This window comes from Prionailurus bengalensis, chromosome B2 (assembly GCF_016509475.1).
Source record: "Prionailurus bengalensis isolate Pbe53 chromosome B2, Fcat_Pben_1.1_paternal_pri, whole genome shotgun sequence".
Classification (NCBI taxonomy): Eukaryota; Metazoa; Chordata; class Mammalia; order Carnivora; family Felidae; genus Prionailurus; species Prionailurus bengalensis.
The window spans coordinates 88,238,793-88,255,215 of record NC_057349.1 but is presented as its reverse complement, the minus strand read 5'-3'; the positions used below and the strand labels follow the sequence as shown (position 1 = coordinate 88,255,215).

The following is a 16,423-nucleotide window of genomic DNA, read 5'->3' as shown; positions in this document are numbered from 1 at the left end:
TCTCCATATACAGTGTGACCACCACAGTACTGATTAAATTTTGTCTCATTTTATACTGCTGACTAGCTTCACTGTGTACTTTGACTCAGTTAAGGCACCATTTCTTACCGCATATACTTAAAAACTAAAAATTAAATGTTGACATTTACTAGATTGAGAAACTTTCATGATTTTGTCTCACTACAAATAAATCAGAGAGAAAACCAACTGATTCATCAGAGCTCAGATTCTCCTGGATTAAACACCAGCTTTACTTTAATACATAGCTTTCTTCCCTCGCCAGACAAAAACATCCGATTTTTCCACAAATAATACTTTGAACACCAGATTTTATTCTGATGCTAAACTATTTCTGAGCTTTTTACGAGTAACAGTTTGCTATATAAAGAACTAATCTAAACACACTGCAAATAATTGTGTGAATATATGTATATACATTCACATAATCACACTTATTTTAATACCATATGTGTGACTGATCCTTAAATACTTTTTTTCATTTTTCTGCAATTTTTGTAAGGGAGGACTTTGATTATCTAAGTACGTTTGCTGTGTTCGATGACTACTTTCTACTTTCATTATACCTAGCGCTCTCCAGCTTTGCCCCTTAACAGTCAAGGCAGGAGTGATTGCTGTAGCAGCACAGAGAACATTCCTGCAAATTCCACACCCACTGTAGGAAGGTGCAGACCCCTGATCCCCTCATTTTCAGAGGGCAAGGGAACCACGTGGAAGGGCAGGCCTGAGAGGGTGAGGAGCTGATGCAAAGGGAGACCACACAATGAGAAGACAGACCACACTCTGGACCCGGCTATCAATCCTTTAGTAAGGAAATTCCACCACTGAAATACAAAAATGAAATGAGCGTGGGGCATCTGTGAGTGGGTTTAGTCCTATTAGCAGCACATCATATAATATAGTATAAAGGAGGAATTTCCTCAGCTGGGATATATCATAATTTGGGATACTGTTTTACCACATCCACCTTCTAGGCTTTATAAAACCAGGATATTGTTAGGCATAATGCTCTTGAATTTGTGCTGGTGGAGAGGGAGGGGAAAAAAAGCCAATCACAAAACCACACATTCTTGCAATTTCTTAGAGGCGAGAAATGAATCTCTCTTCAGTCTCCTCCGAGATACTAAATTACTGCCTACGATAAGCCCAGATGCCATTAGAAAGGCTTCCATCCTGGGAGTGGGTCCTCCTAGATCTTTGAAGGTGCCTAATCCTCATTAAAGGCAAACCCTGGGCGTAGGAGGGGCTGCGCCTGCATCAAGGCACCTGGCGATGACTAAAAGCGCTGGCCCCATGCGCGGCTGCCGCTGAGCAGCAGAATGTAATTTAGTCGCACCAGCGGGAGCAGGGGTCAATGATTTTATATTAATGGGGATCACGACAGTTCTAAGCTGTGGCGTGCTTTGAAATAAGTGTTGTACAAGGCGGCAAAGAGAGCTCGGCTGAGGAAATGAGCTGTGTCACTGTCTCCTCATGCCTTGCAGCAAACACTGGGATGTTTTTAGTTGCTACGGACTCCGTACCATCATAATATTTTATAAACAACAATTACCTATTTCACTTTGAAAAACTCAAACTCTGAAAGTAAGGCTGCTAAAGATGAGGAAATTCCTTTCGAATCCAAATAGGGTCCACGTGTGTGGCCAGGGAATGCGCCATGGATGGGGTGCTCAGAGCTGAGAACTAAGTTATATGAATAAGTTTACGTGTACTACGGGTAGTTGTTGTGCTATTAATAAAGGACGATGTTTCGTTACCATACCTTGACAGGCTATCAAAGTGTCCACACCTAAAACAAAAGAAATGGAGAAGGAGTTAGAGACGATGGTTTTAAACTGTGGTCGGTACTGGATCTTTGTCTGCAGCTGAAAATACTATTATCAGAACTTATCCAAAATTTCTCTAAAATATAAAATTATTCTCAAACATCTTTTCAGGAATACCAGGTTTAAACTTCACATTAAATTTTCAGCAGATCACTATTAATCTTTTTCCAATTAATAACTGGCTCTGAGGGCAAGGAATTATTTCTGTCAGCATCTCTGAGAGCACGGAAAAGAAGCAAAATAAGAGTTTTTCTAGACCTCAGGGATGGTCTAGGCGTGCATTGTATATAGAAAATAATACAGGTATAACGAGGAAGGAAGTTTAGATTTTCCACATTTTCAAAATTTCTTTTGAAGTACACAGGTCAGAAATACCTGAGAAAAGAGGGGTGAACATATCACCTCTTCCATATGAGACTGATTAGGGAGAACTCTTTCATTAAGTGGAAACCAGCTACCCAAGAGTTATAAAAACATTCAGCTGTGAAAAAGTTGGATATGATGATCAGAAAAAATAGTCTATTCTTATAAATTTCCACTCAGTAAAACAATTAATTTTCAGTATTTCTCTCATGCACAAGAAGAGTCCTGGCTGGTTTTTGGGGTAAGTGAACCACTATTGGAAAACAAAGTGGTACCATAGGACATTGAATTACACATCATCTGAAAAACACTTTCTATAAAACACAATCCAGGTTCAGCTAGCTTATTAGAGATATACTTTCCAAACATGATCTGTGAAACAATAGTGCCATGACAGATGTTTTGTGCAAAAGCTCTCATACATTCAGATAAATATATAAAGATTCTACAGTCAGATATGTTTAAGAAACACCGCATTGTATGAGTTTTTTTTTTTCATATTCCTGGAGAACATCAGCATATTAAAGGCTCTGAGAAGTCCTGAAATATTCTCTTTAGTTTCCTTCAGATCTTTATCTATCCAACTAATTTTATTATTACATCCCTCCACCCCCCTGCCCTGAACCTATTAACATCCCCTTCTCTGAAACATACTTTGGGACATGCTGTATTAGAGTTCACTGAGCTCGTGAATATGAATTTTTATTAAGTGGAGCTAGTAGATGTTATCTCAGCCCCAAGTTTATTCCCTTGAACATAGGAACTGGTTAATGTAAGATCTGGTTTGTTAATTATCAGTTAATTAAAATCTCAGACTTTCAGAAAGTGCAATAATCTACATGGTATTTATAAACTAATATGCAAAATAATCAGAGGGATATTCTTATTCCCAGGAACAAAAGGGCAGAAAACACTAGGATGTTTCTCTCTATAAATGTGAAGAATGAGAGTAACCAAAGATTGGGTTTTGATGTGGAGACCTAACTAATTCATCATACTTCAAAATAATCTGGAATATGGAATGATTTGGATATTCCAAGACTGGAGGAGACACATACAGTTTTGTTGGGATAATCCAACCCAGAACTGGGCTAGGTGAATGGGGCACTCATGCACAAAATATAGGGGACAACACAAAACTCAGTAACCAAGATACATAATATTTTAATCAATATTTAAAAATAAAATTTATACAAATAAATCAAAAACAAAATATCAGCATTTTAAACAAAGACAGGATTAGTGTTACAGATGGCTCAATATAGCACTGGGAATAAGAAAATACCAGGAGACAAATGGCAGGAAGAAAGAGACACTTAATTGGGAGGTCCAAATTAGTTCTGATACTTTCTGCTAGTAAATAGTCATATACTTTAGAATAACATATTAATATACCATGTCTCTGTTTATTCATCTAAGGAGAGAACAGAATTTCTTAAACTGTTCTGAGAACAATTTGTTCAATGAGATGTTAATAGGTTTTCAGCAAAAAACAAAGACGGGTAGTAATTTTGATATCAACCATGTTTGAGAAAAGCTGTATTGAATTTGGTCAGATTTCTTTGCTACAGGACTTCCCAGAATTTTTAACATTCTAATATATTTCGTGACGGTCTTATTAGAAAATAGAGTACACAACAAATAGAACATTTATTATTATCTTGTACAGATTATGCAAAATGTTAAAACAAATGATCAAAGTTCCATGGCGCCTGGGTGGCTCAGTTGGTTAAGCGTCCAACTTTGGCTCAGGTCATGATTTCGGGGTCTGTGAGTTTGAGCCCCGTGTTGGGCTCTGTGCTGACAGCTCAGAACCTGGAGCCTGTTTCAGATTCTGTGTCTCCCCCTCTCTCTGCCCCTCCTCTGCTCACACTATGTCTCTCTCTCTCAAAAATAAACATTAAAAAAAAAATTAGAAAAAATGATCTAAGTTCCCTCCTCCCTGTAAAACTTTAAAATTCTAGGGATTTTTTTAGAGGTTATGTGTATACAGGAAATAGGAATTTAATTCAAATTAAAACTTTATTGAAAAAATACTTTTAACTGTGTTTACAGAAATCTATGTTTCTACAAACATTTATAGCATAACAAAGTGACTTCATATTCAAGTTCCCTAAAACAGAGGACCTACATGTCTTCAACAGCCAAAAATAAATGTTATGGTAGATTAGGACTGAAGTTCTAGTACTGGAACCTTACAAAAGACATGTGAAGAATGGAAAGTGAACATTGTAGAAAAAATGACCACCATAAGTAGATGAGAGTAGGTGGGAAATGTTATTTTATGGGAACACATATTTTTTATTAATTTTTTTATGTTTTTACTTTATTTTTGAGAGAGAGACAGAGTGCAAGCGGAGGAGGGGCAGAGAGAGAGGGAGACAGGATCTGAGGCAGGCTCCAGGCTCCGAGCTGTCTGCACAGAGCCTGACGTGGGACTTGAACTCACGGACTTCAAGATCATGACCTGAGCCGAAGTCAGACACCCAACTGACTGAGCCACCCAGGCACCCCATGGGAACACATATTTTTAAAGATGCTTCAGTATATGAAATTTAAGAATCAGTGTTAAAAAGGACTGTCAGTCATAAAGCCCCACATACATATGCACAAATAAATAAACAGACACAAACATGTAAATTATATGTATTTGAACAAATGGGTATTAAAGCTTGAAAGGGGTATTTTTTCACAATTGAATAAATTTATTCTCTAAAAATAATACGTTTATTTATTTATTTATTATTTATTTATAAACTTTTCAAGTACAAACCTCGAACATGTGAAAGACATTCTAAGGACAAATATAACAGGATTGCTAAACCCAAGCTGACTAAAAGTGTACTCACAATATAATCCGCCATAAAAATAAATAAAATTCTCTATTATCACAATAGCAACAATAATGTACACATAATAGATTGTGGATGAATCAGCTATTCTAATTCTAGTTCAAAAGAAAACAATGATTCATTTAAAAGTCGATGTTTTGTCTGGTGTCACATTGGGATACTGCTGATTCCAGCATTAAAATATAAGGCATCCACTGAAAAGGGTATTTTTTTTAAACATATAAAAATCCCTATACTCAGAGGTGATAAAATAATGTCACTCAGGAAATTATCAATGGCTTCCAAAATGCTTTTGAAAAAAATGATGAAAAACAGAACTATGGATTTAATACATTTAGCCAGGTTTTTCTCTTTTTTTTGAGAAGCTTGTTATCAAGTAGACTACTAAATATTGTACAAAGTGCCTCTTCAATCCTGTGTCCAAAACAAATTACTGAATTGGAATTTTCATGAATCTAATAGATATTATTTATCTTTAAACTTTGTGAGAAATGCAGGTGTTTTCTTCTATAACTACATGCCAATATTGTCAACCTATGACTGATATATAACATCTAATGTTTTCAGCTCATTCTCTTAAACCCCATTTTTAACAACCCTCAATTCCAGAGGACCTGGAAGTCAATAATCTATTGACTCGACTAGATTTTTATGGTCTTCATCCTTGTGTCCCCACTCACCTGTTTACACAGCTTACCTTCCTCAGTTAGTTCTATTTACTCCCCCACATACACTTCAAATTCCCTCACTCCTTTTCAATTCATTGTAACAAATAGCAATACAACCAAACTGGTTAAATCCAACTCCGTCTCTTCCGGCACGTACATTTGTACTGAGTATGGCTGGAGAAACACACACACAGAATGCTTCCTGAACTCACATTACATTTATAATCACAAACCTCAACTGTGTTCTGGGTGCTCAATGGTACTATAGTTCCATTCACTCTCTCCATCACCTACAATGATGATTTATTCAGATCGCCTCCTCCTACAATTCTCCAGTATTTCCTCCCTCATGTTCGCTCTCAGCAACCACCCTGCTTTCTATTTCACTGAGAAAACAGAAACTTATGCAAGAGAATTTCCACAAGCTTATTGAATTTTCTTAATTCTGGCAATCTGCTTTTGACTATATATTCTGCCTTTTCTGCTATTACTGTGGAGAGTCTGGATTTGGTCCATTGTTACCTCTTTGCCATTATCACCTGTCCCTTCCTTTCCACTGCCCCCAACCCAGCTCATTATGTTATAACCACATTGGCCTTTCTGTTGCTCCTCCAAAAAACATAGCATGCTCGCAACTCACGCCTTTGAACTGCTCTTTCATTTGCCTCTAATAGTTTTAGCTTGAATAGTTACATGACTTGTTTTCTTCTTTCCTTCAGGTCTTTAGTCACCTGTCACCTACTCAATGAGCAATTCCCTGAATATCTTGTCTAAAATTGTACATACGCAGGGGAGCCTGGGTGGCTCAGTCAGTAAAGCGTCTGACTTTGGCTCAGGTCAAGATCTCACCGCTCATGAGTTCAAGCCCCATGCCGTCTCTGTGCTAACAGCTGAGAGCCCAGAGCCTGCTTCAGATTCTGTGTCTCCTTCTCTCTCTGCCCCTCCCCTGCTTGTGCTCTCTCTCTCAAAAGTAAATAAACATTATAAAAAATTTTAAAAAAATAAAATTGTACATACACACACACACACAGACATACTCCCTATATCACTACTCTGGCTTTTCTCCACTGCTTGTATCATTATCTCACATACTACATACCTAAATATTATTTTCTTTGAAATACAATTTACATATTATTTTGTTTATTATATATTTCACTTATTTAGAGTGTAAGCTCCACAAGGGCAGGTGTTTCTTCTTTGGCTCTGTTCACTGCTGTGTCCCCCACACCTATAATAGGGCTGGAACATAATAGGTGCCTTGAAACATACTTATTGACTGATGATTTCATTTGAGTTTAAAGCAGTCATCTAATTATAGTAATTAAATAATTCACTCAATATACAATATCCTACAAAGCAGGGTTAGAAACAATATAAGAGAACCTCAATTATTTTACTTTTGTATTACCTCTCAAGTTTTAGGAAAATATGATCTTTTGCAATACAAAGTTTCTATTTTTACATTATCAAACATGCCTATTTATTCTTTTCTGGCAACTGGATTTCCATTTTTGTTTAAGAAGGTTTCTCATAGAAACCCAGGTTGAATATGTAATCTAAACTATATGTGGAGATTCTTTTTCAAACAATTTGGAATTTATTTTGTACATGCTATATTACAGCAGTCCAATTTATTGATTACTTATCCTATCTATATAGACTCCTATTTATTTAATCTCCCATATACAGCTTAAATCATTTTATCTAATTCCCATAATAGTTCTGTTTGGATTCCAAATGCAATTTCATTAAACTTAATAATCAATATTTAAAGAATTGACATTTTTATCATATTAACTCAAGGCTAATAAAAGAGTTGATTCATAATTCTCTAGTTTATGCTCCTCTTATCAGGTTTTGGGTAGATTTCTGTTGCTGCTTATATTTTGTAACAATTTCAATCACAATGGAATTGTATTCCTGGGTATGGATAAAATTCAGACATAAAACAATCTTTTTCTATTGACTCTTCACTCCAATTTATAAATTATTAAATATTTCACATATATGAAAGAATGCACAACCAAGCAAAAAAAATGAACCTTTTTTTCCAAAAACATTTGAAACTCCCTGTATTCCTTTACATGCATAACTAACCTTTGTCTTCCAACTCAAAGGCATCCACTTTCCCAAATTTTGGATTTATTAATTTTATGGCTCTTCTCATAGCTTTATGATGTTTCTACTTATGGGTAAGATACATTGCTTAATTTGAAATGGATTCAAACATTGCTTAACAGGAATAATACCACATGTATTTTTCTGCAACACGGTATTTTTCAGTGTTTGTCACTCATATTGTTCTGTATATCCGCAATTCTTCAAGTTTTCACTGAAGTATACTATTGCACTATAGTATTGCACTACATTACAATTGCCTTAGGCATTTTATAATCATTCTCTGTGGATAGATATTTAGCATATTTCTAAATTTTTGTCATAAATTATAATGATGATTTTGCTTTTACAAATAATTATTTGATGAATATTATTTTATATGTGCCCTGGTTGACAAATGTATATATCCATGTAACTTCAAAGTCAATCAAATTATAGAACATTACAATTTCCTCAGAAAGTTCTCTCATTATTCTTTTCAGTGACAGTCATTGCTCCGATTTCTATTACCATAAATTAATCATGTATGTTCCTGAACTTCATATAAATTAAATCATACAGGCATGCCTGGGTGGCTCAGTTGGCTAAGCGTCCAACTCTTGATCTTGGCTCAGGTCATGGTCTTGCAGTTTGTGGGTTCGAGCCCCATATCCAGCTCTGTGCTAGAATGCAGAGCCTGCTTGGAATTCTCTGTCCTCCTCTTTCTCTGCCCCTCCCCTGCTCATGCTCTCTCTCTCTCTCTCTCTCAAAATAAATAAACATTAAAAAAAAAGAAACATATGGTGATGTAACGTTTAAGAAGAAATCATACAAAAAGTATTCTCTTTTATGTTTGGCATTTGTATGTAGCTTCATCTTAGCTAATAATAATAACAACTACAACAATAATAACAATAAAATAATAATAATTTTAAAAGATTTTTGGAAGTTTCAGTAATTTGTTGCTTTTATAGTGCTGAGTAGTAATCCACTCTGTGATAATATCAGAATTTGTTTACAAATTCACATATTATGAGCCATTTGCTGATTTCAGGTTTTAGATATCATGAATAAAGCTGCTACATATACCCTTGAACAATTACTTTATGACTATGTTTTTAATTCACTTGGGTAAATACATAGGATTGGAATTGTCAGATAACCTTCCTAGGTAGTTCTAACATTTTATAACTCCCGCCCCCAACAATTTAAGAAAGTACCTATTGCTCTGAAACTTTGCTAACAATTGGCATTATTAATCTTAATTTTTTTTTAAATATTTTTTTCAACGTTTATTTATTTTTGGGACAGAGAGAGACAGAGCATGAACGGGCAAGGGGCAGAGAGAGAGGGAGACACAGAATTGGAAACAGGCTCCAGGCTCTGAGCCATCAACCCAGAGCCCGACGCGGGGCTCGAACTCACGGACCGCGAGATCGTGACCTGGCTGAAGTCGGACGCTTAACCGACTGCGCCACCCAGGTGCCCCTAATCTTAATTTTTTGATGTTCTTATGACTGTGAAGGAATGTCCCATTGGGCTTTAATTTGCATTTCCCTGATGGAAAACAATTTTTGATAAAATTTTCATATTCTTAGTAGCTTGTACATCCTATTTTGTGAAAGGTTTGCTCAATATTTTTAAAACTTATTTTAAAGGGTAAAAGCCTTTCATTTTAAAGGATTATGGTTTTCTTTAATTTTTAAGTGCATTTTACATATTTGAGATTCATATCTATATTTAACCCAAGTCTATGTGTTGGTTTCTATTTTGTTTAGAGTATATTTTAAAGAACAGATTTTTTTTGTTTATTTTGAAGTGCAAATATTTTGCACAGTATGCAGTCCATGATGTCATCAGAAATGAAAGTATCTGTCATATTTTTCAAAGGTAAATCTTTATTTACCTTTCTAAACTATTCAGTAGTCATGCCTAGTTTTCGGAAATTTTGTATTTTCAGGGACACTAATTATCCTTTCTATCATATATTTTCATGAAGCTATACCTGGTGTTATCTCATAATTTTGTACCTATGATATATAAAAGTATATGCATGTTATATATATGTATATATTATGTTATATGAAATAAGTATGTAGTTATCTCTTTTACATTTTTTCATCTTTTTTTCTTTTACTCACTTTTATTTTTTTTTTTTACGTTTATTTATTTTTGGGACAGAGAGAGACAGAGCATGAACGGGGAGGGGCAGAGAGAGAGGGAGACGCAGAATCGGAAACAGGCTCCAGGCTCTGAGCCATCAGCCCAGAGCCTGACGCGGGGCTTGAACTCCCGGACCACGAGATCGTGACCTGGCTGAAGTCGGACGCTTAACCGACTGCGCCACCCAGGCGCCCCTCACTTTTATTTTTAATAAATCCTATGAGATATTTCCCATTACAGCTCTTCCTTGACTTACAGTGGGATTGCATTTTGATAAACCCCATCATAAATTGAAAATGCATTTAATGACACCTAATGTACAGACCATCATAGCTTACTAGCCTACATTAAACATGCTCAGAACACTTACATCAGCTTACACTTGGGCAAAATCATCTAACACAAAACCTATTTTATAATAAAGTGTTAAATATCTTACTGAATTTATGGAATACTGTACTGAAAGTGAAAAACAGCATGACTGTATGGGGACAGAATTACTTTAAGTGTATCAGTTATTTATCCTCATGATCATGCGGCTGCCTGGGGGAGCTATGGCTTACTGCTGCTGTCCAGCATCACATATCGTTCACCCTGGAAATTATCCAAATTCAAATTTTGAAGTATGGTTTCAACTAAACGCCTGTTGCTTTCTCATGGCAAAGTTGAAAAATCCAAAGTTAAATCACTGTAAGTCAAAAATCATCTGTATATTGCAGATGTTAAGTAGTCTTGATTTTAAATTTTACTATTTTCTGTATTCTACTTTCTTAATTTCTATTTTTAACTTTAGGATGGTCTCTACTTTATTTTGCAGTTTGTTTTAATTTGTAAAATAATTTATAATCTTTTTCTTTTTTGTTTATCAAGATGTTAATGCATTTTCCTTTGGTAGGACTTCTGCTATGTCTTTACAATTTTGTCATAAAGTGATTTTTTTTCTTTTTGTATTTTCCACAAAATGAATTGCACTTTTTATATTTTTATTATGCTTTATTTATTTGGTAATAATCAATAATTAAACCTGAAAAAAAGTTTTTGTTTTAAAGTTTTCAATGTTTTCTTCTGCCAAGTATGGTCAGATTTTTACAAATTTTTCAGAGCACCCAAAATAAGTATCTTCCCTTTTCAAGAGACATAAACTCCAATATATAGAGAATACGCAATTTATTTTGTATGACTATTTTTTTTCCTCTCTCTCTCCAAACCTGATAGAGGATAATAGAAATATCCGTTTAAAAACAGATTCAGCTATTTTGTGCCTTGTCAAATACAAGATCATGGCATATCACCTTTCTAACCGGAGTGTGTTATCAGAGCTTGGTATCTTTCTCATTTTCAGGCTTTTAACACTGATTGCAATATGTCTGATATGACCACTGACATTTTACCTTCTTTACTTTTGTCTAGTGTTTCTTTCCCCATCCCGCTTTTTTTTTTTTTGTCTTCTAATGAGAAAATTCAGTCTGTTTCTGCTTAGTGTTGTTTTATAAATTTGACTTTGTTGTTTTGATCTTAATTATATATTTCTTAGGTACCAAATTTTATTTTGTTTTCATTTGATCCGTTTTCTTCCCTACTTGTAAATTTGAAAGTAATACCACAAGTTATCATGTAATTGATATTATTCTCCTTTTCTTATTTACATAATCAGGCATATATTTCTCTATCATGATTAGAAAAGAATATGCTAGATATTTTCCCCACTCAGATGCACTCTTATGTACATCAAAATGCTTTACTTTCTTTTATCCAAGACTTAGCCCCCACGGCAATAAGATTAGCTCAGAGGAATAAAATCCATTCCTTTCACTCTTCTCTCTTTTTCTGCAGAAAGAAGAGACATTTGGAAAAATTTTACTTCCTTACTTCCTTCCCCAGCTTATTCTCATCTTCAACCATAAATTCTATGTTTTGTTGAGATGGTTACATATTTCAAATTTGATATTGTTATTAAAGTTTCCTTTACAGAATATCTGTCCTTTCTCAAGGATTTTAATATAGTGTTTATATTATACACTCCCATTATATGCATTATATAAAGCAAATGGTAAATTTGGATGAAACAGTATCAGTTTTACTGATCCCAGTATCTCCCCTCTTCTTTGTCATCCCCTTGTTGAGGTTTCTCTAGCGTTCATTTCATTTAGAGCTTTGAGTTATTCCCACAGAAGCGGTACATGGGTATTATTAGTGATATTCTTGTATATCTTGCATATATTCAAGTATCTTTCTCCCACCGTCACAATTATATAATAATTAATATAATAATTAATTATATAATAATTCTATATAATAGAATTCTTTGGTGGGCACATAATTTCACCAGAAATATGCATTTTTCCAAAGTTAGTATTGAAAAACTGAGCACTTTGGAATCAAAAGTCTAAGCTTTTAACATAGCACTATTTTCCTCTTTATATCTTTCTCCTAATACCTTTAATAATCAGTTATAAAATTATGTAAAATAGAATTGCAATGTCAACAAAATAATAAAACACTAATAAATGATTTAAACCAAAACATGAAATCACCTAAAAAATAATTTAGTTTTATTACTAAACTTTCAGCTTTATATTAGTATATTACATATAGTAATACAAAATATACTATACTGTACAATGTATACTATATAGTAGTATAAATATAATATCACATGATCATATATTATAAAATATATACTTCATTATTATATTATAGTTTTAATTTTTGTGTTACTGTAATTTTCACAATATTATTTGAATAAAGAGACCTAAATTTCTCTTAGATATAAAATTTTAAGAAGTATCTATTCTTTGTGCTAAACAAAATCTGAAGGAGAAACTTCCTGAAACTGATATACTATTTAATAGCAAAATGGCAAAATGATCCTAAAGTTCACCTGCGAAATTTACTTGTGAGAATAGATGTATTAATCAGCACTCATACTTCATATCATAATCCAAAATTATTCCATAAGAATAAAGGTGTTTGGTGATAAAATAAGAACTAGAGGGGCGCCTGGGTGGCGCAGTCGGTTAAGCGTCCGACTTCAGCCAGGTCATGATCTCGCGGTCTGCGAGTTCGAGCCCCGCGTCAGGCTCTGGGCTGATGGCTCAGAGCCTGGAGCCTGTTTCTGATTCTGTGTCTCCCTCTCTCTCTGCCCCTCCCCCGTTCATGCTCTGTCTCTCTCTGTCCCAAAAATAAAAAAATAAAAATAAAAAAAAAATAAAAAAAAAAGAACTAGAGGAAATTCTATCAGTTTACTTTTCAATTCTCTAGATGGGATCGACTCCAAACATAAATGAAGAAATCATAATAGAAAACTCCAAGGATTTGAGTTTGGTCAAAATTAAGTATGTCAAATATATATAAAAAAATGAAAAGGCAAATGATACTTGGGAAATTTATTATAAATATAAAAATACATCTATAATATTAATATATAATAAATTCTTGTTAATAAATAAGAAAAAACCTAATAGCTCAGTAAGCTATTATGATATGAGAAGGATACAAATGCTTAACAAGCATATGAGAAATATTCAACCACATTTGCAGTCAGATTAATGCAAATTAAAACAAAATACTCTCTTCATTCATTATCAACAAAAATTTTTCTACTAATCACTTTTTTTTTCAGTATTACTCACAGTAGGGTAAGGGGAAACCAAGAATTAGGCATAGTCTCAAGGTACTACTACACATTTCTATTGAGATAATTCTGCTGGATATAATTATGTTTTATGTTCACAGTTACATTTTTCGGAATTTATTTTGGGGATGTATGTGGTGAAGAAAAAACAAAAATATATGGATGAGAATATTGATTTTAGCATTAGATAAAGCAACAAAACACTGTAAATAACCTCAAACCCCGAATGTGGGAAGGATTAAATGTATTTTGGTACAGACATTTGTTGAAATAATTTAGATTTTTAATATGATGGGAAATTAATAAAAACTAAAGCTAACTTTAAAAAATGAGAATATATGCTCAGTATTCAGATTTGCACTTTAATAAAAACAGTATATACAGAGAAAAAAGACAACATACTAAATGTTAGCAATGCTTCGTACTCAAGGATGTTATTAAAGAGGTTTTCATTTTTCTTTTTAGACATTTTTCCATATTAGAATTTTGCTACAAAAAGCCATTCTTTTATATCAGAAAAATATTTAACATAAAAATTATCAATACAAAGTGATTAGTGGCAAATCATGGAAATAGATCAGCATCTAGAACATAGTAGCTGTTCAAAAAATATTCATTGAATGGATTAGCACTCAATATCAATTCTCTTAAATTTTGTTGTCTTTTCTCTTTCTCAACCTTTTGTTTCCTTATACTTTTTTTCTATACCCTGATCTTAGATTAACTTTTCCACAATCACTCTAACTGCTTTTGTAATATTGCTCATTGTTTGTCATCATTTTTGTAAATGATTTAACTAACAACAGTAATAAATGGATGAATTTTGTATTTTGTGCTGATATTATCAAAGATGAAAATCACAGCCCATTTTTGTGTACATAATTCAATTTTCAGGAAAAAAAAAAAAACAGAAAGTGCCAAAGGGAAAACTGAGGCCAAGGGCCAAGTATAGTCAGAGAATGTATAGGTATTTTGGAAGTTTTGACTCTCTAAGGAAGATGGGATGAACCACTGAAGTAAAATATCCTGGTATCTGAATTCCTAATCTTTATAGAATAAAGTGATGAAAGAAATAGCAATGAAGAGTGATACCACAGGTTGAATGTTTCTGTCTCCCTAAATTTATATGTTGAAACTGGTCTCCAATATGATGATATATGATGCAGACTAAGACCAGTAAGTTTTAATTTTTTAATATGATCAATTAGAAGTATTTTGCTTTGAGCTTGACTTTGATGGAAAGTTAAACTACCAGATTCAAATGGATTATAGAAAGGCATGTAGTTTTGGTCTTTTCCGTTTTTTATTTAAGAATGGCAGAACACCAGGGCTGCCTGGGTGGCTCAGTTGGTTAAGTGTCTCGACTCTTGATCTCACCTCAGGTCATGATCTCGTGGTTCACGAGTTCGAACGAATTCCGCATCAGGCTCTGTGCTAACAGCGAGGACCCTGCTTGGGATTCTCTCTCTCCCTTTCTCTGCCCCTCCCCTGCTCATGCTCTTTCTCTTTCTCAAAATAAATAAATAAAACTTAAAAAATTAAAAAATTGAAAAAAACGAATGGCAGTATACCAGAATTTTCTGGCTTTGGGTACAATAGATTAAATATATCCGTAAAAGCAAGACCCCACCTTGCCAAAATACAAGGCAGTTTGGGAAAAATAATCCTTAGAGATGTTTAGAAATTTTCTTAAGGGTCTTCAATAAAATCATAGCTAAAACATGAACATTGAAGTTTACTGCAGACAAAAAATATTTATCAAATGTTTTCGGCCCCACTTACCAAACACAGATAATTGATTTCAGTGCAGATGTGGTTTTTGGCAGTGCCTAAGCTGCAAATTCTTAATTATGTAGGAAAGTTGAGCCTGAAATGTAAAACAAAGAAACATGTGCAAACTAAATGTCAAATGTAAAAGTAAACTTGTTTTATGGAAAACAATTGGTATTTCTCATTTTATCAAAAAAGAAGCTTACAAACTGATCCATATACTATTTCCTTATAAACCCCCCACAATCATTGCCTTTGGTTTTTCCCTTAGCTGTTCAAATCTGAATTTGACAGATGTTGATTAAATGTGTCTATTCCACTTACAAAAAACAGATTCTTTTAATTGCTGGAATATACCAACAGATATTCATAACATTATCATTCCATCACAATACATAATGATATTTCTTTTAACTATCATTTTCATGTTGATATACTCTTTAACTTTTTTTCCCCATTTATACTGGTATTACTTAGGCAATGTAATATGCTATAGTGGTTTTAAACTCAATACTTATTAAATTAATTCCCAGTTGTCTTCATAAATACTCTAGAGTATTAGAAGGCTGCATACTACCTAAGCTATAAAATAATAATAGGAGTATCTAGTGAAATACCTTTTATATTTTGCAAAATTATTTAAGACACTTAATGCCACCTGATGGCATCTTTACAGAAGATTGCTACTTTTAAAAGAATCTAAAAATACAGTAAAAGGCAGGAATATTTTAATTTTGTGCGGCATGCATCAAGTAGAAATATGACTTACAGCTATATTTCAAAGAAGATTTCAAAACATGCCCAATTTTCACCCCTTAATAATACTCCTGAAATAAAAATATCAAAATATTGTATAAAACCTTATCCTTTATTTAAAGAGGGAAATGTGCTGGTGTATGTGTGTATATGTATAAGCAACCTAGAGTGTGAAAGATTGTGAGAGAGAAAAAGAAAAAATAGAGCAATGGAAATCTGAAGAAAATAAAAAGAGAGAAAGAAAGAGAAGTCAAATGAAAAAAAACATTATAT

At 33.7% G+C, this 16,423-nt stretch overlaps 1 long non-coding RNA gene across 1 annotated transcript in view; it reads right to left on the bottom strand.

The window, feature by feature from the left end:
• Positions 1-15,505, bottom strand: part of LOC122489789 — a 149,658-nt gene extending 134,153 nt beyond the window's left edge. Inside the window, exons 1-2 of the long non-coding RNA XR_006299007.1 lie at positions 15,407-15,505; positions 1,781-1,807 (exon numbers count right to left, since the gene is read on the bottom strand). This is a non-coding gene — a long non-coding RNA (uncharacterized LOC122489789). The remainder of the gene's footprint in view (positions 1-1,780; positions 1,808-15,406) is intronic.
• Positions 15,506-16,423: the final 918 nt, after the last annotated feature.